This window comes from Sceloporus occidentalis, unplaced genomic scaffold (assembly GCF_023333645.1).
Source record: "Sceloporus occidentalis isolate IW3139 unplaced genomic scaffold, rSceOcc1.0.p SCAF_2, whole genome shotgun sequence".
Taxonomy (NCBI): domain Eukaryota; kingdom Metazoa; phylum Chordata; class Lepidosauria; order Squamata; family Phrynosomatidae; genus Sceloporus; species Sceloporus occidentalis.
In genome coordinates, this window is record NW_028316982.1 from 124,079,719 (window position 1) to 124,103,124 (window position 23,406).

A 23,406-nucleotide genomic window follows, 5' to 3' on the forward strand; every position below is an offset into this window, starting at 1 on the left:
TCCAAGCCTATATTTGACAACTCAGAAGTAAGTATCCTCAAGTTCCATGGAGCTTTTAAGGGAGCAATACGTTAGTACTTAAGCTCACACTTTGTAAACTGCTTAGGGAGTGTTTAAATGCACTGGTAAGTGGTTTAAAAATGTACTTGCTATTGCTAATAATGAATTACTTATATGTAACTAACACTTTACTTATAAAGTTATAAATAAGAAAATAAAGTACCCAAATATTTATTTGAAACCAGACCCTAAATTTTCAAAGATATCCCAAGCTGTCTTTGTTTCTGGAGTGGAAAGGATGTTTTTTGGATTAATACCGTATGCAAATTTAAATGAACATAAGCCCCACTGAATTCAGCAAGATGTAACCAAGTAATTGTGTTGAGAAATCATAAGACTGACTCAGAGGCAGGGACAGAACTGGGAGTGGTTTATGATGGATGCAGAGAGAGGTTGTGGGCTGCGCCAAGTAGCATCCTAAGGGGAATTGATATCACTGCTCCCCAAACATTTACCTTTGGACAGAAATAGGCTGTAGCATTTGCATGTGTCCCTTTAAGCTGCTGAAGAGATGGTGTGAGTCAGTGAGGCTCAGAGGAGAAAAGAGAGGCCCCAGTTTTTATTTAAAATCAAATTTTAAATGTTGAAATTGAAATTGAATTTTTTTCTTTAAAAACATCACATCTTACCAAATTTTCATTTTAGCCTTATGAAGCTATATACATATAAATACACTTAGACTGTGCATATGATATTGTAATTTAAAGGTGCAATTTTAATAGTGCTAGTTGTTTACGTCACAACTACAGTGTGCCTGCATCATACACGGGCACACTTTCAGCGTATGCTGAAAGCAGCACCAGAAGAAGCAATGCCGCACGCCAGAAGGAACAATGGCACGTGTGCCACCGTGAGCATGCGCCGCATTACTTCTAATGGGGCTCAAGCATACGTGCAATTTCTTTTATGCAGGGGGTCCGGAATGGATCCCTCATGTAAAAGAAGGGACCACTGTATTACCGTGACATTCAGCGATATTTGGGAATTATGATTTATGAGTAACATTACAACAAAAAGCATTACTAAGCATTCTGAATGGTATGATGGTATGAGAGGAAGTCAGTGGGATACCATGGGCCCTGGGTGACACCAACCCTCGTGATGGCACTGCAGAAGAAGAAAATTCTGAGTGAGGAGGGGAATGGAACTAATTTTCACAATTTCTTAACCAAATTATTGTTTAGCCTTGGTGGCAGGATGGCCACAGAGTGCTATTGGCCCTCCTTATTCATCAGGCTTTGAAGGGTGAGAAATTTTTCAGGTAGATGGGCACATGGAAGGAGGTTCTGCTTTTCTGACTCTTCTTTCCCAGTTGCTACCTGTCCTGGAACTGTAGTTTCAGTCTAATCTCTGTAGCTGCCAACCGCTAAATATACAGTATTTATGAAAATGTTCTTGAGTAACATCTGATAAATACAATTCATAACCTGCAGTGACCTTTCTTTGTTTTGGCTTGATGTTTGTGTGGAATGACCTGAGCACACAAGGAAATCCATATATTGTGGGTATATTGTTTCTTTCAATACACATTTGGATGATTAATGTCTGATAAAATCGTTTATATCTCAGTGGGAATGTTCAAATTCCTTTCCATATCTAAAGTATTTTTTCTGTTTATTATAGAGAAGTACTTCAGATTTCGGAGAATGAGGTGAACAGGAAACCTGAGTGTACATTCTTAATGGAAATCTTAAAAGTAAGGTCTAATAGATAAAAACAAAACCCCCTGCTCCACAGATCCTGACTTCTTGGCCAAGCCTCTGTTAATCTGGTTTTACACAGCCATTTTCAATTTCTACAATTAATTTTCAATCTTCAGGTAGATGGATAGCTGAAGGTAAATGGGCACATTCTCTTTTGGTCAATTACAATTAGAAGTAGACTGAGAGCTGGGCATGGATGTTTGGTTCATATTCTGCTCAGGCACAAATGGACTGAAACTTTTAAAAAGTTGAAGCAAGGAATTCAAAGCATTTTGCACAATTTATCTCTGATTTCAACTGAAGATTTTTCCAGAGGCCCCTGCACTTGTACCTCTATTATCCAGAAGTGTTTCCAAATTCATTTCAGAAGAAGGGCCTAATCCATGTGTACATTCTTGATGGGTAAGGATTAACTTCTAATTTAATTAATGGGAATCACCATGTATTATTAGTTTCACGTATGCATATGAACATACAGGGATCACTGTACTGAAATAAGGATCAAGGTGAAGAAATAGCTGTCTGTATTCATAACAGATTTCTCGATGGTCTGTTTATGTAAATCTGTTATATGTCTATATTATTATTATTGGGAGGAAGTACTTCAAATATTGCAATGTTCTATTTGAAAATCAATCTTGGTAGATAAGAAAGTGTATCAGGAGAGTTCTTTTCATCACAAGTACATGAGCTTGTTGCTACTGCCAGATCAGCATAACAGTGATGCAAAGAACACTGAGGAACAATACAATGTATTTGTTTTCCCTGTTCTGTAGGAACATTAGGAACACAGAGAGCTGGTCATACTGAGTCAGACCCTTTACACTGACAGCAGCAATCCAACATTTCAGGTAGGGTGCTTTGCCAGCCCTACCTGAAGATGCCAGGGACTGAACTTGGGACCTTCTGCCTACAAATGTATGCTATTTGAAAGAACTCTAGCCCTCTTGCATTACTTCTCTCTGACATGAATATTAGAGAGTGAGAAATATCCTGCATGTATGGTTGATCTGCAGTGCGGCTTTGACAATTTTACCCTGAGCAGCTGAAGCAAGAGGGCCAGAGGAGATGGGACAGCCTTCTATGGCAGGGCCATGTGGGGAAAATAAAATCAGAGCAAGAGCACCCAGTGGGAAGACTGTTGTCTGAAATCCTGGCCAACTACTGCCATTAGTAGCAGAGGTGACTTTAAGGTGACTGGGAGTTCCTGAGACTTCTATTCAGTGTTGTGAGACCTGAGGTGACTTAAGGATCTTCTCTGGGGTCATCTGAGCTGACCAGTGTTGCCAACAAGTCTCAAAGATATTCCTTGGAATGTTTTATCAAAATCCCAAATCCCTGGAATTCCCCAATATTTACCGGAATATTCAGTCAAAATCCCCGGAAAGAAATTAATTAAATTCCCTGGATTCCAGGGAATTCCCTGGAAATTGGCAACGCTGGAGCTGACCCAGCCAGAATCATTGGATGCAGGAGGAATAAGACAGGAAAGCTTGCCTCAACACTTAATAATAATAAATAAAATCTTTATTTATATCCCGCCCTTCCAAGAAGATCAGGGCGGCTTACAATTGCAAACGGTGCACAAATACAGATTAAAACATAACAACAACATCAATATTAATACAAGAAAAACAGTAAAAACAATAAAAAGCCCCGTTAGCCCATCCTCATGGCCACGGAAGAGGAGGGAGGCCCGCAGGATGTTTAGTCGGGGAATGCCTGCTTAAATAGGAAGGTCTTGAGGTCCTTCCTAAATTGGGCCAGGGTAGTAGATGAGCGGAGCTCAGTGGGCAGCGTGTTCCAGAGGGCAGGGGCAGCTGTGGAAAAGGCTCTTCTAGAGGTAGAAGCTAGCCTAGCCCCTGGCACCTTCAGCAATTGCTGCCCAGATGTTCTGAGGGTGCGAGGCGGATTGTATGGACTTGAATGGACATTACTAAGGATAAGGTGATAGGAAGCTAGCTACCAGAGGGGTCAGGTTTGGTTTGTCCTTTATGAGCTTCGATGGCCACCAGATAGTTCTTCTACTAATATCTCCACACAGAGCTTGGTTACAGCACATCTTGAACAAACTTTTATACAGCAGTGGGCATAGGAGCCCTGGTGGCGCAGTGGTTAAATGCCTGTACTGCAGCCATTTACTTGAAACCACAAGGTTGCAAGTTCAAGACCAGCAAAAGGGCCCAAGCTCGACTCAGGCTTGCATCCTTCCGAGGTCGCTAAAATGAGTACCCAGACTGTTGGGGGCAAATTAGCTTACTTGCTAATTAGCTTACTTGCTGTTCACCGCTATGATCTTTGGAATAGCGTTATATAAATAAATAAATAAAACAAATTATTATTATTATTATTAGGTGATTGAATAAAATTCCTGGGTGTGGCTGCAACCCCAAAACCTCTAAGCTGAAATGGTAGAATTTTACTTTTAAAAAGAGTGGATATACGGACAAATTGATCCAAAGCATCACCCTAATACTGTTCAGTTACTGATGGTTTCAACATTCTTCATTCTTTTTAAAAATAAATTTCTAACCTTCTTTTAAAAAATAAATTTCTAACATTCTTTTATTTCACTAAAAACCTGAAGTTTCTCATTACAGAATTAGAAATGTTACAATTATAAATCTTTTTTCTACATGTAAAATAAATTAGAATTAATGGCAAATATAACCTATCAAATGTAACCTATTGACCCTCTTGGTGTATTTTAAAAAAAAGAAATGAAAAGGAAAAAAAGAATTAAATATGACTACAAACACAGTTCTAGCTGTTTTTAATGCAAATAAAACAAAAACCTATTGAACACTGAAAAAAAATTGTTCACTTATCCTGAGTGCAGTTTTGTCAGTATGATAAATTCTAGTACAGGTGGGAGTTCTGGAGAGCAGTAACTATTGAAATAAATTACCTATTTAGGGAAACTGATTCTTAAATTTTGGGAAACTGTTCTTAAGATCTATTTCAATTCAGCTCCCAGCCTGACTTATGTTTCTGAAATGGTATCATTTACTTCATTGCTGAAATGAAATGGCTTTCTCTATTTTGCTGCCCAATTTGGGGCAGGTGAAATGTGAAGGGACATCTCAGTTTATTGTGGGAGGAGGGGGATAGATTACACTTTTTAGATTGAGGAGCACATGGCTTGTCTTTTGGAAAAAGCAGAGTCGCCCATGTATCCCTAAGCATCCTCTTTCTTTCTCTTTCTTCCCTTAAAAAGTCCCTTGGGAAGATAATAATACAATTATATACATCTTTACTCAGAAGCTAGGCCTTTTGATTCCAGTGCTTAGGAGATGAAGCTCAAGGTGTCAAGAAAGGGAAGAGGAAGGAAGTATGCTTGAGACTTGATAACTGGGGTAGCATGGGAAAGGGGAGAGATGAAGCATGTTAACTGACTGGTGGGTGGTGAATTCTATAGTTTGCAGAAGCAGAGTTGAAGTATAAGAGAAAGGAAAAGGAGGGAGTTCTCCACAATTCTAGCTGCAGCAAAGGAGAATGAGTTGCCTGGAAGGGCTAAAAATATCTGAAACTCCAAGATGGGAACAGGAAAGGATCGTAATCTGAGACCATTGCTATAGGAAGACTCTGCCATCAGATGCTGCTTGACACATTGAGCTTCTTCCATCAGTTTTCATGAGCAGTAGGAAAAGGACTATGGCAAGGCATGGTGGATGAAGTACCTCATGATGCATAGTCCTTTAAAGAGGTGTGAGAATTCTACTGTTGAGTAAAACAACTCAGTTCAATTCAAAAAGAGATTGGGCAGATACCTTCTAAGGATGCTATAGTTGGATCTGCTTCACTGAGTGGTGGTGGTGTTTGGGTTCAATGGCCTATGGGGGTTGTTGAATCCAATGGTCAACTCTACAATTCTATGATTCCAAGATCCTTACACACAGGAACACACATGCCCATAGACTGAACTATCCCAGGCACAACACTAGAGACAGTTAGAGCCGTTTGAGAGTGGAACACATTCCCTTGGAGGGTGGTGTAGTCTCCTTCTTTGGAGGTTTTTAAACAGAGGCTGGATCACCATCTGTCAGGAGTGCTTTGATTGTGAGTTCCTGCATGGCAGGAGGTTGGACTGGATGGTCATCAAGGTCTTTTCCAACTGCATGATTCTATGATTCTAACATTTGTAACTTTCCCCCCATTTATTCCAGTGTTAATGCAAATGCATCTAGTAGCACGGCATGGCAGGGGGTTGGATGGATGGCCCTTGTGGTCTCTTCCAACTCTATGATTTTATGATTCTATGAGCACCTTTGAGACTAAAGAGATTACCATATACGGTATGAGCGATGCCGATCGCATGACACCACTTCCCTCCTGTAGCTGCCCTGTCCCTCACCCATCCCTTTTCGTTCACAGGAGTAACCTGTCAATGCACTGCCAATTGCACAATGCCCTGGGTGCAAAAAACCATTCCCAGGGCACTTGCATGATTTGCAGTCACGTGGTATCACTGTTTCCCTCTCTTCCATTTCCCTCATCCTCTCTTGCTATTTTTTATTTTTCTTTTCTGCAGTTTTTCTGGAGCTCTGGAGGTCCAGAATTGTGTGGGAAAAGTTGAAAAAAGCCCCTACAGACATACTGGGGAGGGCAGAAAGGAGGGAGGGCAGAGTTAAGAGAGAGGACAGAAAGCGAGCCTTATGGGAGCAGCAAGCCCTGTTGTGTGAATGAAAAACAATGTGATAATTGCTGCTCTAAAACTTGTGTGTTGCCGTTTTTAACGGCATGACTGCAGTGAGAAAGTGAGAAAGGGGCTGGTGTGAAAATGCCCTAACTGAAAGAAAGTTTCAGTTAGTCTTAGCAGTGCTTCTTGATCCAGACTAACTTTGCATCTTGATCCAGACTAACATGGCTATATCTTTGAATTCTACTTCCAGTATTAATGTTTCTTTTCATTACCTTCATTGTATGTTTCATTTCAGGTACAATCACTCTCAGTGGTTCACTTTTTTCTGCCAAAGTGTGATATAGGACTTAAAATAAAATATATGGCAGCCTGTGAAATTTGTTTAATAAACACACTTGATAAAACTGATATAACTGGTGAGATGCAGCACCTATACTGCTAAGTGGTACAAACTCTGGTGAATGTATATTAAACATATATTAAAGATCTTCACTAGTTGATTTTTTTATTTTTGGACACAAAAGTCTCAGGTGACTTGTATACTTAAAGGGCTACCTATTCCCACACTAACTTGCCCAAACTTTAAGATAATCTTCAGAAACACGTCCTCATCTTCTCAAAGAAGGACCAGGGCCTTTTCAGGTGTAGGTCACATTTCTGGAACTCATTCAATGGAAGATCACATGCTTTGTATGCAGAATGTCCCAGATCTAATTTCTGGCATCTTCAGCTAGTGGTGGGAAGACTGTTGTCTGAAATCCTGGCCAACTACTGCCATTAGTAGCATAGGCAATACTGTGGTATTGGACTAATGGTCTGATTTTGTCTAAAGCAGCTTCATATGTCCATTTACCAGATTTTACCATTGATGATCTTACGAAAGGGACTGGAAGTACTACCTGTTGTGCGCCTTCAAGTTGCTTCTGACTTATGGAGTCCCTAAGGTGAATTTATCACAGGGTTGCTTGGCAGGATTTGTTTAAGAGGATGTTTGCCTTTTCCTTCCTTCAAGGCTGAGAGAGTGTGATTTGCCCAAATGGCTGAGCAGGGATTCAAACCCTGGGTCATAGTACAGCACTCAAACCACTACAATACTACTGCTTTCCTCATTTTTTCAGTGTAACTTTAATGTTGCTGCTGTTTTTATCCTGCCAGCATTTTTTAAAAAAGAATATTGCCATTGTTTTACTGTCAATTTTACTGTTTTTATTATGATTTTTAGCCACCTCATGAATCAGTATGATTAAGAGGTGGAACAAAACACTGAGAATTTTACCTTGGGCCTTTTTGATTGAGCACAAGTTTTCAGCTGAATCTGGAAAGAGGAGGGCTTCCAGGAAGTCGTCCAGGTAGCAGTCTATTTTTACAGTCATCATCCTTCTGAGCCTAATGAGTGATGGTCAGTTTGGAACTCTTGATTGGGGTGAATGCACAGCAGGCAGAAAACAGCTCAATGGAGCAATATTGCTATTTCCCAGCTGGTGAATGGACCCAAATGTGTATATTGATCTGTGTTTGCATTTGTGTGCGTGTGGGCCTGCGTGCATGTGCGTGAAGATAAACACAGCTGTGGAAATGTGTGTCACTTTCTGCTATCCACTCGTGCCACCCACCACTGCAAAGATCATTGTGGACATGCCTCTGTCTTTTCCTGTGCACCAAGTTGATATTGCAGTGAAATGAGCAGTAGCAAAGCTGCTGCGTTGAAATGTGTTTTGAAGAATCAGCGAATGCATCTGAACAGCCCCCTTTCCATCCTACACTAACAAATGAAGCTCCTTGTGCTGTCAAAGTAAGATTGATCGCTCCTCTGGCATTTCATATTCAGTGTTCTGAATATGGTGGGGGGGGGAGGGAGGGGTGAATTCCCTTGGGATGCTAACCTTGCTGCTTTGCTGTTTGTCTCTGGAGAGCTGCTGAAGGCATGGCAGTGGAGAATCAGTGGAGAACTCTTCCTCTTCTGACTTCATCAACATTTAGTCTCTCATTTCAGATCTTGGCAGGTGGAATTCTGTCTGCCAGCCAGGATGGATGACCCAGCCGCACCTCCTTCTTGGCTCCTCATCAGAGGCAATGAAATTGTTTTCAAAATTAAAATAAAAACAGACCAATTTTTATGGACACTGGAACTTGTGATATATTTTACTTAAGAATTTTCCAGAGGAAAGAACAACAACAACAAACACCCTCAGAAATAAACAAAAATCCTAAAGCTGATTTTTTTCAATTTGGTCTGAAGAGGAGCTGTCTGGCCTGCCAAGAACTGGGGTCTGCTTAATGAATGAGAGGCAAAGCCAGCCAATTTCCTTTTGTGTTTCACTTCTGCTCTGCTTTTTCCATAACAGTTTGGTTGAGGGGATGAGCAACTGAAGAAGGAAGCAGTAGTTTACTAGGAGAGCAGGATTTCTTAACTTTGGTTTGATCCAAAATGATATTAACATTCTGCTTCTTACAGCTAGATATGAGTTCCCCCCACCCCCTTTTAAATGTTTCTGGAATGCTTCTATGGAAAAGAAATGCTTCCTTCTAGCAAGCTTGCATTTTGTAAAGTGGGAGCAAGAGCCTTGAACTTTCTGGAAAAGGATGGGTTGCACCTTATAGGTGTTGGCAGAAACATTTTTGATAAGAATCTAAAGAATCAGGAGGGTTTGAAATTGAGTTATGTGGGAGAAAGAGACATTATTTTTGAGGTCAAGAGCTCATCAAGTACTGCAAATAATAGTGTGAATGTTATTTGGAGAACAAGGCAAAATGTACAAGAACCTAACAGTGGGAGGAAAAAAACCCCTTAAAAAGGCACATAGGGGAAATAGCCCAAGGTCTCAGATGTCACTAAAGTAATGCACAGAGCATGGGAAATAAACAAGATGAACTTGAACTCTTGATATATTAAAGCAAATATGATATAATCAGCATCACTCAGATATGGTGGAATGTCTCATAATTGGAATGTAGTAATAGAAGGGTATTGGCCAAACAGGAAGAGAGGCAGAATATGTCAAGAATATTTACACATGTGAAGAGATCATTACTTAAATCCTGGAAGCCAGGTTGAGAGCATCTGGGTAAAAATTAAGTAGGTGAAAAACAACAGGGATGCCATTGTGGTGGTGTATGACAGATCTCTAAGCCACACTGAGGACTTGGAGGATGCCTTCTTGGAAATGATGACCAAACATGGAAAAAGGAAAGATGTGTTAGTAATGGGGGATCTAATCTATCCTGGTATTTGTTGGAAGTCAAACTCTGCCAAAAATTTAAGGTCCAACAAACTCCTCATTTGCCTTGCAGACAATTTTATATTCCAGAAGATGGAAGAGGCAACAAGGAGATAAGCTATTTTAGATTTGTCATACTTATAGATATTTGTGTGCAGCCAGACTTGGTGCTTTGCCCTTTCCTATACCCCATTATTTTCTTCCCCCTTTGGGACAGGCAATTAGTCCTTGCAGTGAACCAGCTTCTCATCAGTCCAAGATGTCACTAGTAAATACCTCTGCTAGGAAACAAATGTTGCAAAAGAAAACTTCCCTGTGCATTTAAGATCTTGTAAATGCAAATGTGCAGCATGCTTGCCTCTTTTTTTTTGGTAAATTCTGGAATTCATTGTGGTTTTTAATCGAGCTGCTATATTTCTGTCAATCTAACAGTTCGAAAGCATGTAAAAACCCAAGTAGATAAATAGGTACCATCTCAGTGGGAAGGTAACAGTGTTCCATGCAGTCATGCTGGCCACATGACCATGGTATTGTCTTTGACAATGCTGGCTCCCTTAGTTTAGCAATGGAGATGAGCAGCGCCCCCTATACTTGGACATGACTAGGCAATCTTGTCAAGGGAAAACCTTCACCTTTACTTTACTATATTAATATACTAAACTACTATAACCCTTTAGATGATTTCAGGGGGAAAACTGTAATATCTGATGGTTTATTTTGGTCACCAGCATTAGGGATTATTATTTTTAATTTGCATTTCTCTTCCAAGGAATTCACCTTATATAAGGTTTCTAGGTGGTTTCCCATTCAGATACTGGTCAGGCCCAGACTTGCTTAGTTTCACCAATGAAAATGCATCATAAGCAGCCAGTCAGACAGTTTGTTCTTTGGTATCATTGAGGACTGGTGATTTGTGAGTTGCTAAGTCTCAGGGCAGTGGCTATAGTCTAAGGGAATGCCAATATCAGGGCAACAAGCACAGGAAGAGACACTTCGATTTTTCTATGTGAGGTATATTTAAAGTGGTGGTTGTGGGGCTGGGGAATGAGATCCTGGAGCCACATGTGGCCCACCAAGGCTGTTTACTATGGCCCTCAACCTTCCAAACTGTAGGCTGTACTAAAAAATGAAAGCAATTCACCCTTTAAAGAGGTTGCAGGAGCCATGCATTATTTAACATTAACAACAACAAACATTCCTTTTTCAAAACCTGAAGTTTTTTTAAAAAATGTTTCACTAATGAAAATGCAAGGTTGCCCATCTCTGTTTTGAAATTTGGACACCCCTTTCCACCTACTACCAGGAAGCTCTGTATAAATGTATTTGTAGCATTTTACACTTGTGCAATATTGTTATACCAAAAAACGAGGAGAGGGAGAGGGGATTGGGGGCAGGGGAGAGAGACAGTGGGTCTGTGTTGAGACTACTGTGCAATTTGGAGTAAAGTAAGGAATGGAGTATTACCATCCAAACTCATGAGTCTTCTTCACTTAGCAAAAGTCAAATGAGTCTTAGGGTAAAACACCCCAAGAACTGGCAATGTCATCTGTCATGTGTGGTCTGATAAAGGGCAGGCAAGATTTAAGGTATAAACATCGGCCATTGAAGCTGCTAGGGATACTGGCAAAAAATTCTCACCCACATTGGTTCTGGGCTGCCGTATTATACCTCCTTACATATTAATTATTATACCAGGGCTCTCCACCCTACCTCCTCCAGTGTCTGATGTTTTGGTCCTGAAATCTAAGGGAATAGAAAGCTGCTAATCTGGGTATCCTAGTACTACTTGTATATTGTTTTGTTGAAATTTTCCCTTTCTAATACAAGTTTTAACATCTTGTTTGTGACACTAAATTATCCTTTTCAATTCCGTTTTACTGTATCTGTTCTCCTAATACTTATAACTAATAAAATGTTGTATATCCTAAATAATAAACCATTTTGTTTCCAGAAACTATTATTTTCTGAAATGGCATAAGAACCCTAGTTATAGCAATTCCTCTCATAACTGTTTGAAAATGGCTCTTTATTTGACAATACAGAAACATGACAAATGGAAATCAGGAAATTTTTGGAGTACTAATTAAGTATAAGACCATATAGATCCCTGAGATATGAAATCTTTATATCTCATAAAATCTTATCCAAGAAGGATAATTTCCTACTTCTTTCATCTTCCTAAAACCTATGCTATTTAAGAACTGAGCCCAGAGGGAAGGTTCTTGGAATCCAATAACTTCTGTATTTTTCCAGGGTTTAACAACTGCTTTCCTAATTTGATTTTGTCAGATTTTACCGCCAGATAGCACCAGATTGGTCTGTCTTTTCCCCCCTAACCCAAGTTGGGTATCTTTGGACTTTATCACATGAGGCTATGAAAGTGGAATTTTAACAGGATAAAAGCATATTTGGTGGATACTTATCATAATGTTGTGTCCATCCTGTTGTCTTGCATTCAATTTGTTACTGTAGTGTACCTTTCAATTGATGAGCAAAACCTATCAATGGACTCTCAATCTCACTGTTATTTCATTACTGCCTTTGTGCAATAGGTCCCTTCTGCTGCAGTTCTGCTTCTCAGGCAGTCACATGATGTGGGTTGGCATGATTTTGCTCCTTTCTCTCTCTTCCCCCTCTACCTTGCAGCAGTTGAGGTTTTCTGAAGCATATTCACACAGTAGTCAGCTCCAGGAGGTGGTTGTCGAATGTGTTCGCTTGTCCTGCTTTTCCTCCTGGAAGGCAGTGTTTGGCAGTGAGCATGTCCAGAGGAAGGTAGCTAAAACGGTGAAGGAAACCATGTCCTATGAGGAGAAACTTAGGGAGCTGGGTATGTTTAGCCTGGAGAAGAGACGGTTAAGAGGTGATATGATAGACCTGTTTAAGTATTTGAAGGAGTGTCATACTGAGGATGGAGCAAGCTTGTTTTTTGTTGCTCCTGAGAATAGGACCCAGAACAATGGATGCATGCTGCAGGAAAAGACATTCCACCTAAACATTAGGAAGAACATCTTGACAGTAAGAGCTGTTTGACAGTGGAATACATTCCTTCAGAGAATGGTAGAATCGCCTACTTTGGAAGTTTTTAAACAGAGGCTGGATGGCCATCTGTTGGGGATGCTTTGATTGTGACTTCCTGTATGGCAGGGGGTTGGATTGGATGGCCCTTGTGGTCTCTTTCATCTCTATGATTCTAAAACACATCAAGTGAACATGGATAGCCAAAGTGCTATTGTGAGGAAAAGTGTGATAAGAAATGATGCCCAATGTGGTATACTTCCATTCTTAAACTAGTGTGATTGTGGTGGGAAAGCAGGCTGGTGTGATAAAGTCCTCTGAATACTGGGAACCATGATTATACCTAGGGTTGAAAACTTTAGAGGGCTCCTGTAGCTTTAATGTAATGTGTAGAGGCAATTTCAGCAAGTGTCATTTCCAGGTAGGAAGCAACACCTACTTAAATTCCCCTTTTAACACAACCATTAAAGGTATAGGAGCCCTCTCCAGGTTTTACACTGGTGACCCTAATGACACCCATACTGTTGCCACATAATAAAAGGTGTTATATTCTGAGACTGCTTTTGCCCAATGGTACAGTGAAACCATGGTGGTCAGTGAATCTGTTTCTGTGAGGGCAGTGAATGTCTGCTTCTCCCATGGTTGGCCTGACATATACAGGATCACTCTATTTCCAGTAGAGGTTTGGTTCTGGAAGACTCTCATACAAATTGGAGCTGTTGTGGGATGAGCATCCATAAAACTGAGTATTGTCTCTCTCCACTCTCATAAGGCCACAACCCCCAGGATTTTTGGATTCAGAGAGACCCTGACATCATCCCTCCATTTGATCTGCCTCATTTCTTCTGATTTTAGCAGTCCTCACAGTAGATGAAAGGAAAACCTTTTCCCCAACAATAATGCACAGTTGTGAGCTATCCTTATATAATTTAAGGTATTTTGAAGTGGCTTGGAGCTGAGGGAGCAAGACCCATTGCCTTTACAAAAAAGACTTGCTCTTGACATAGATGAAAAATGCTAGATTTTTTAAAATGTAGACCAACACAGACACCTGCATTTCTGGATTCTCCCTGTGGGTGCTGCTGTAGGGACTGAGAAGATGCAAGCTTGCACTACCACTACTAATGCTGCAGCCTCATAATAAAATGCGAATAAAATGACCCTCTGTAACTCTGTCCTATCTGTCTGTCTATCATCTATTTTCAATTATTAAACATAAAACAAGAGTATATAAAATAAAATAAATTTAAAAAAATAAAATTTGAATTTTACCTTCTTGCATCATGAGTATTTTCCAACACAAGTGAATTCCAATAAATACTAAGTATTAAATAGACATACGACAGCTCACAGGGGGATTTCTTTAGCAATGCAGTAAGCTTCAGAGCAAAGTATTAAGTCCAAGATGCTTCACAAGGCAATACAAAACCAGGACATGATGAGCCATTCTTGCTGGCCTTTTGCCTGGATTTCAAGTTGGATTTTGGCTGAAAAGTAATATGTAAATAGGTAGAGTATTAACTTGTAAACAAGGACAATTTGTGATATTGCGCAATAATAATAATAATAATATATATATATATATATATATATAGGTATTTATATCCCGCCCTTCAGCCCAAATGGCTCTCAGGGCGGCTTACAATATTATTTTTAATCAGACAGTTCCCTGCCCTCAGGCTTACAATCTAAAAGACACGAAACAAAAGGAGAAGGGAATGGTGGAGGGAAAGGGGATGAGGTCCAGTGGTTCTTCTCTCCCTCTGAGGCCTGGACCAAGGCAGATGGATTGGAGGGAGGGCTCTTCCTTCTTCCAGGCTAGTCCTGATGGAACTGGACTTGCCTGGTGAACTCCCTCTCAGGCCGGCAGATGGCAGTTGTGGAGGGCAGATATAAATACCTAAATAAATAAAATAAATAATAATAATAATAATAATAATAATAATAACAGAGTTTATTTGTATTTCCTGACTCTCCAAAGATCGAGGCGGGATTACAGCAATAAAATAATACAAAGTAATACACAATAATACAAAATGTTAATACAATCAATAAAACACTAATATTGAATTTGGAATTCCTATTAGTACTCTAAAATCAATTTATTAGTAATCAGTGGTTGAAGTCGAGAGTCATCAACTTTTATATAGAATCTGGTGGATAAGCCTGCTGGAAGAGATCCGTTTTGAGTGCTTTCTTAAAGGCCTCTAGTGTGGTAATGCAACGGATCTCTTCTGGTAGGCCATTCCATAATTTTGGGATTGCTGCTGTAAATGCCCTGTGGGAAGTTGTCTTTAACCTAGTATTATGATGCTCCAATAAGTACTTCCCTGATATTCTGAGAGTGCGGGGCAGATTGTGTAGGGAGTTGCGTTCCTGCAACTAACTCGGGCCCGAGCCATCTAGGGCTTTAAAGGTAATAACCAACACCTTGTATTGTGCCCGGAAGGTACAGTAATTGGCAGCCAGTAGAGAGATTTTAATCCTGGTGTTATATTGTCAAACCTAGATGTAGTGGTGACCAATCTGGCTGCCGCATTTTGTACCAATTGAAGCTTCCGGATTTAGTACAAGGATAGCCCCAAGTAGAGTGCATTACAGAAATTTAAACGAGAGATTACCAGTGCAAGTACCACTGCTTCAAGGTCCTTTCAATCCAGGTAGGGACACAGTTGGAGTATCAACCAAAGTTGATACCAAGCACTCCTGGCCGTCACATCTATACGAGATGACAACTGCAGGGATGGGTCAAGGAGTACTCCCAAACTGCGAACTTCATCCTTTAGGGGAAGTGTGACCCTGTCCAGGACTGGGTGACAAATCTCCGTCCCTGGACTTAGGATACCTATTGCGAGTACCTCCATTTTCTCTGGATTCAGCCTGGGTTTGTTTTCCCTCATCCAGCCCATTACCGACCCAAGGCAGGCCTCTAGAAGAGAGATGCCATCCTTAGTCACTGCAACAGGCAGAAACATGGAGAGATAGATTTGGGTGTCATCAGCATACTGCATCCCATGCCTCCGGATGATCTCTCCCAGTGGCTTCTTGTAAATATTGAATAGTATTGGTGACAGTATCACACTTTGAGGGACACCCGATATGAGCTCCCTCTTGGTCGAATAACTGTCCCCAAGCGACACGATCTGGACTCTGCCCGAGAGGTAGGACCTGAACCACTGTAAAACAGTGCCTCCGATACCTAACTCCCTCAGGCATTCCAGAAGAATACCGTGGTCAATGGTATCGAAGGCCACTGAGATGTCCAAGAGCACCAGCAGGGTCACACTTCCTCTGTCGATGCCCAGACGGAGATCCTCGACTAAGGCGACCATGGCAGTCTCAATTCCATATCCCGCCCTGAAAACGGTTTGAAATGGGTCCAGATAATCGGTTTCATCCAAGATAACGTGGAGCTGGAAGGCGACTGCCCTCTTGATCACTTTGCCCAAGAATGGTAAAAAGGAGACTGGTCTGTAGTTATTCCTCTCCAGGGGATCTAGGGAGGGTTTTTTAAAAAGCAGTCTAACAATTGCCTGCTTTAATTCCGAGGGAAATTTTCCTTTCCTTTTTTTTTTCCTCTCTTTTTTTAAATTATTTTTAAATTGGTAGAATGAAATTAATACATGTTATTATAATAAATTGATAAAATATTGATTAAATTCACCTTACAATAATATATAAAAAAGACTTTTACATTATATTCCCCATACATATAATATATCCCTTTATATTCCATTCTTTACTACTTTATCTAACTTTAATTCATATTTCTTTTCATCATATATTTTTCATAATTCCCCCCTTCCCCCAAGTGCTCCCCATCACCCGAGCCTGTCTTCTTATTACTCTATCTCCAGAATTGTAACTCTTCCTCTGGTGGTAAAACACCTCCTTCTTTTCCTAAAACTTTTTGTACAAATGTTTTCCATATTGCTTCAAAATCATTTCTCTTGATTATTCCTCTTCTAAACTTAATTTCACTAGTTAACTTATCATTAATTGCTATTTGCCAAATCTCTCTATACCAATCTTGTATTTGTAAATCTCCCTGGTCTTTCCACTTTTTTGCTATCATTAATCTCGCGGCTGTTAATAAATTTGTAATTAGATCCTTTATAACTTGGGTGCAGTTAATTTTATCATATAAAGATAATAATAATATCTTTGGACTAAATTCTAAATCAATTTTTGTTATTTCTTTTATCTCCTCAAATACAATTTGCCAGAATTTCCTTACGGTTCTACAACCCCACCACATATGCATATAAGTGCCTATCTCTTGACACCCTCTCCAACATAACCTTGAATAATTCTTATTTATATGACTTAACCTTACAGGCGTTAAATACCATTTCCAAATTATTTTGTAGTAGTTCTCTTTTATTCGTATAGAATAAAATTTTAAATGGCGTTGATTCCAAATTTCCCCCCATTCGTGGTCATTTATTTTTTGTACTAAATCATCCTCCCATGTTGTCTTTAAATAATCTTCTTTCTCATTATATTTTAATAATAATTTATATATTTCACTTGTGACCCCTTTCAAAGTTTCATTCGCCTCTATACTTTCTCTTTGCCTAATCAACTGTTCAAATTTTGTGTATTCTCTAATCTCTCCTATATTTTTCTCATATTTCTTTATCCATTGTTCCAATTGAATACAATTATACCAAGTTAATTTTGATCCTTGCAATTTCTCCTTTATTTTCCCTTTCTCCCTCATAGTCTTCATCCATTCTCTTATCCTATATATTTCTTGACCTTTTACTAATTTCCCTACTTCTTCCTTTAAATTTACTGGAAAATTTTTTAGCATTATAACTGGTGTTAAAGGTGAAATAGCTGGCATTAGTTTTTCTTTATTTTTTTCCAAATTTCTAATATATTCTTTAAAAAGGGGTTTTCTATTTCCTTCATTTCTTTCATAGTAAGTTCTTTAAAAAATATATTTTCCAATTTTTCCTCTATTCCTGTTGTTTCCATCTCTAACCAATCTAATTCCCCTTTCTCTAGGATTCCATCTATAATATATCTTATTTGGTTTGCATTATAGTACAATTTTAAATTTGGGAGACCCAAACCTCCTTCTTTTTGGGGTTTATACCAATATCTTTTATTAATCCTTGCTTTTTTATTCCCATTACAATAGTTATTCACTAATACTTGCCAATTTTTAATTTCAACCTCTGATATTTGTATTGGCAACATCCTAAACAAAAAATTAATCTTAGGCAGAATTTTCATTTTTATTAATGCGATTCTACAGAACCATGATAATTTTATATTTTTATATTCTTCTAATTTCCTTTTAATTTCTATTCTTAATTTTTTATAGTTCTGATCCTCTAATTTGTGTAGATTTTTTTGTAATTTTTATTCCTAGATATTTAATTGTATCTTTTACCTTTATATCTATCTTTCCATCCTTTACAAATTCCTGTTCTTCCGTTTTTGGATAATTGAACAACATTAGCTCTGATTTATTCCAATTGACTCTTAGTCCTGTCATTTGTCCAAACTCCTTTAAATGGTTTTTCACATTATTCATTTTTTCTAAGGGGTCTCTAATTGTTAATAGAGTATCATCTGCAAATAAACTTATCTTATTCAATTTTCTCATCCCAATTCCTTCCAGATTTTTATCCTCCCTAATAATATTTGCTAATATTTCAATAATTATTGCAAATAAAACTGGGGAAAGAGGGCATCCTTGCCTTGTTCCTCTAGAAATTGAAATTTGTTCTGTTATTCCATCATTTATTGTTACTACTGCTGTATTATTTAAATATAACTGATCTATCAATCCTCTAAAGGAAATTTTCCTTTCCTAAGGGATGCATTCTAGTTTATGGGGTATGTCTGTTAAGGCATAAGCCTTAACATCCAGCTCTTTAGCTTTGTAGAGAGTGAATCAAGATAAAACAGTTTTAAATGTTATCTTAAACTGTCAGGGTTTAAAAATAATAATAATGGAATTTCTTTGGCTTTTGAAAAGAAATTTTGTCATTATTGTTGGCACTCCTCCAGACAAAATAAATGTGTTGGGAGGCTGCTGGAGCTTGTGGTATCAAGTGTAGTTCTCATATTTTAAAAAGATATTTAAATGATGTTTTTGTCATTCCAGATTATTTTTCAGAAGTCCTTTGAACCAAGGTTTTAGAGTGACAGAACCATAATGCATCAGTGGCTGCATTTAATCTGCAGAACTAATGCAGTTTGACCCCACTTTAATTGCCATGGCTGAATGCTATGGAATTCTGGGATTTGTAGTTTTGTGTGATACAGTCTGTCCTCGCCTTACGCGGGGGATCCGTTCCGTAAGGCGCCACGTATTCCGCCTATGCTCGAGCCCCATTGGAAACAATGGGGCTCATGCACGGCGGTGCAGCGGTGCAATTGAATGGGACGCGCCGCCCCTTCCACCCCATGTGCGTGCCACGGCTTGAGCGCGTACGCTCAAGTCTGCGTATGGCACGCCTGCGTATGGCACGGGCGCACTGTATTTAACCACTGTCAGAGTGATCTGGTGCCACAGCAAATTACAAATCCAAGGATTCCATAGGATGGAGCCATGACAAAGAAGTGTCAACTTGCACTAATTCTCCAGTGGGGCAGCAGCCAATGTATGAGAGAAATGACATTGTTGCATTTTAACACTATAATTAATATTCTACATAACTTCTGGTGGCCTGACCTCCACTAGTCTACCTTAATATCCAACAACTGGATTAGGTAGAGGAGGTCAGTGCAGCTTCCAGTCATTCAGAAGCGGAATGAACCTACTTCACCCAGTCTGGCTCCTAGGTCTTAAAGTGGGCTGGGATGGTATTTATATAGGCCTGTTACAGACAGCCAAAATAAAGCTGCTTCGAGTCACTTTGGAGGTATGCTATTTCAATGATACATGCGTCCTAAGAGTCCAAAGGCCGCACCAAAGCCACGCTCCAGTCCTAAGGATTAGAGTGCAGCTTTGGTGAAGCTTCCAGACTCTTAGGATTCATGCATCATTGAAATACCATACCTCCAAAGTGACTCGAAGCAGCTTTATTTTGGCTGTCTGTAACAGGCCATAGTCTTATAAAAATCTAGACCTAAGCACAATCAGCAACACATTCACACGCTTACACAGTTTTCCTCCGTTGCCTCTTTTCCTTAGTTCTATACCTTCTGCAAGTTTATTTTTCATAATTGTCATTTCCTAACTTCCTCTGAGGAAGTTCTTTCATCCTCTTTCTTTGAAACCTTGATCCTTGGCTTTATTTCCTTCTTTTTCTCTTGAAATTTATTTGGATCTACCCATTTGTCCCTACTATTGTTCACCCCTTACCATCCATAGCTAAATTCCCCATGTAGAAAATATAAGATATTATGTAGTTTGTTCCAAATGTGGTTTTATATTCAAGTAACTGATTGATTTAAGCCTTACAAGAGCTAATTACATTTAATTATAACTATAATTTTATGTTCACATATTTATTTTCTTTTTCAAAAGGAAAAGAGAGAGCAATTTGGAATGGAGAAGGGAACGTTAAGGAAGATCTTAAGATTTTCCCTGTTTCTTTGCTCCAACTTCCTTTGTCTGCAGTTCCTCTGTTTTTTTTCTTTCTTCTCTACAACATGTAGTACTACCAGCTACATAGTGCAGTTCATCCAGATCAGAAAAACAGCCAGTTCACAATCAGAGGGACAACAAAATGGTTATACAGGTTTAATATTGTTCATCACTAAACTCCTGTGTGTATGAGTAGGAGATGACCATGTTTATGATCACTTCAGACCCCAGGATCTTTCTTTGACCCACGGGCTTTTTATCTAATAGAGGAACATACTTTCATTTCAAAATACATTTTGAGAAATGTCTGGCAGTCTAGACAAAGGCTAGGATCCTGTTGGTAAACATATTTGCATGTATTTTAGTCATTGTGGAATGAGATTTCCAGGGGTTTCTATGAACCAAAACATGTGTACACACATAGCCTACTTGTCACATACTGACCTGGAGAGGGCACAAAGTACTAATAAAACATTCTCCCAGAATTCTTTGGAGTTCTCTGGAGCTTTTACAGAAGAACATTTTTTGTGCATGCAGAAACAGCACCAGAGGCTGCCTGTGCATTTCTCACTCTTCCCCAGTCTCTAAATGAAGGGGAAACCATGAAGTATGCTTGGTGGAGCTTTATGCAGTGTTTCAGCCATAATGTCATCTAGTCAATCAGTAATTACAAAATGGTATTTTCCCAAATATAAAAAAGCTCCAGGGCATCAGGAGTGCCAGATGAGAAATACCCTCATGATCCACCAACATAGAGACTATGGACTGGTGGGAAGGGCTTTAACCCTTTGCCCAGGTTTGATCTGGATCCCCACCCACTTGAACAGCTATATTTGCATCAAGTAAACTCCATTTGTTGCTGGAGAGCTTTCCTTCTGGCCCAAACAGCAGCTAAAAATTACATGCATACATTTGAAATAAAGAATGTTTGAAATGGATACTTTTGAGGGCTGATACTTGTCCATTTTTGAGTTGAAGAATGGAGGCATAGTGAATTGGAAACAGCAGTTTATTTAATGATGCAGTGCTGGTCCAGATGTCCGGCATTTAGTCTTAGCAGTCTGGCACCAAAGCAAACATATAATTTACCATTTATAGCAGTTTTGGAAAATCTACCTAGCAATAGCATACAACAACATATAGAAAATTGTAGGAGGATACTGAAGCTATATTAGCCAATCATGAAACGCCAGTCTTTGAGCCATAATGGAAAATTACCAAGCAAACACTATTCATGTTGAAAGTTTTCCTTACTTTTCAGATTGTTATTGTTATTAGTAGAAAGTGTCAGAATGTTCTGATTATTCTTAATCTGCTTTTCCTTGAGATTTCTAAGAGTTTAATAACTCTGCAGCTTCTACATTTTTAACAGGGTACTTGTTCTTTAGTGTGATTCCATCATATGTTGGCCTTATGATTGACCTCTAACATTTCTCTTCAGGGCAAATGATAACCTCACACAGTCGCTGCAACAGTTCTGAACTGGAGTCTCTGTGGCTGCTGTTTACCTTTTTCAACCCCCCCCCCCACATAATTATTAATTGCATCAATAATGTAATATATAGCTCAGCTATTAAAAATGGGAAAGGGGTAGCTCATTTTTTTCAGTATTAATTGGCAGGTGACAGTTTGTCATGACCAATATTACACGCTGGTTTCCCAGTGTAGTTACCATTTGGCTATCTGGAGCATGGTGCCCACAATGATAGGTGTGTGAAAGACCTTTGCACTGGAAATTGCCTGCAAATAAGTGTGTGAATAACCAAAATTATTGTGTCTACCTTCTTCAGGAGAAGGTAGACACAGGTTATGAGAGCTTAACTTTTTATTTTTCATCTCATACTTTGGAACCAGCAGTAAAGTAACCAGGCTATTTCCTTTGTATTCTTTGTGCACACAAATAGGCCAGTAGCTGTAAAGTATCCACTACTCCTCTTGGAATTCTTGCTGGGACTCAAGTCTGGGACCCTTTGAGATGCCAAATTCTGGATTCGTGTTTGTTGCTTATGAGCTTTCCTGGGACATCTGACTGACCATTGCAGAAGGCAGAATGATGGACTAATAGGATCTTGGCACTGCTATAGTGCAGGAAGTGATGATATTGTGACCAGCTGGACTGATTGGTCTATAGGTCTCATGGTCAATCTTGGAACTTATTTTCACTGGAAAATATGAGGTGGCTACAAAAATGGGAAGGAACAATCATCTGACCCCTCCTCCCACAACTGGCCTTTGAGATCAAAGAATATGGTTTCCACACAGATCTAAACCATAACTATTCTGAGAAGTCACAGCTCAAGGCATTTTACTGCCTGAAGCAACCATAAGCACCCTCCTCTTATTATAGCTCCAGACATTACTTTAATTCTTACTGTACTATTCTGAACGATCTCCTGCCTTCTTCCGTCCCTTCTCCCCTGGCATGGTGAGACATGAAAGATGAAACTTTGCTTGATGGATGGCAGGGTTGATCCAGTCTCTCCTCACATAAATCAAACAATGGCCTAAATCCTGTTATATGTCCTGACTAGAGTAGACCCATAGAATCAGTTGCTTCTATGGGTCTGTTGTAGTTGGGATTAACCAACAAGATGCCTGCCCTTTGTATGTCTGTGGAAAATACAGATGTTGTGTTTAATGAGAAGAAAATAAATAATAATAATAATAATAATAATAATAAAATTTTATTTCTATACCGCCCTTCTAAAAATCAGCAGAAATTAATATGGGGTTTGTGTGTGTATCAGTGCTTATTCCAGAGCCAAACAACCAATGTCTTTTATGGTTCTGCTGCTTTGCAACATCAATGGATTTAAAAGGGGAAACAATTCATATAAAAGAAAAGCCAGAACAATCTAGGGAGACTAGGGGGAAAAAAGAGCATAAACTGATTGGGTACATGTGTGCTTTTCTGTCAAAGGTGGTGGAAATTGTAACAGACAGATCAAGTGTCTTCCAGTTTCTGTGTCAAGGAGTTTTGCCGATCTCTTGAACCATGCAAGAGAGGGGTCAGGCAGTAAAAGCAGGGCAGGCGGAAGGATGACCAGTTCAGTAATGCTATGAGATTATCACTGATCTACTTAGGTTCACTGGTTTTTTATTTTCAGAGCTGCAGAGGGTGGCCAGCTCATAAGGTGTTATCAACCTGCACTAGTGGAAGGATGGGGTGGAGTGGAGGGTGGAATGAAGCATACAGATCCTTTGGGGGCACCTTAA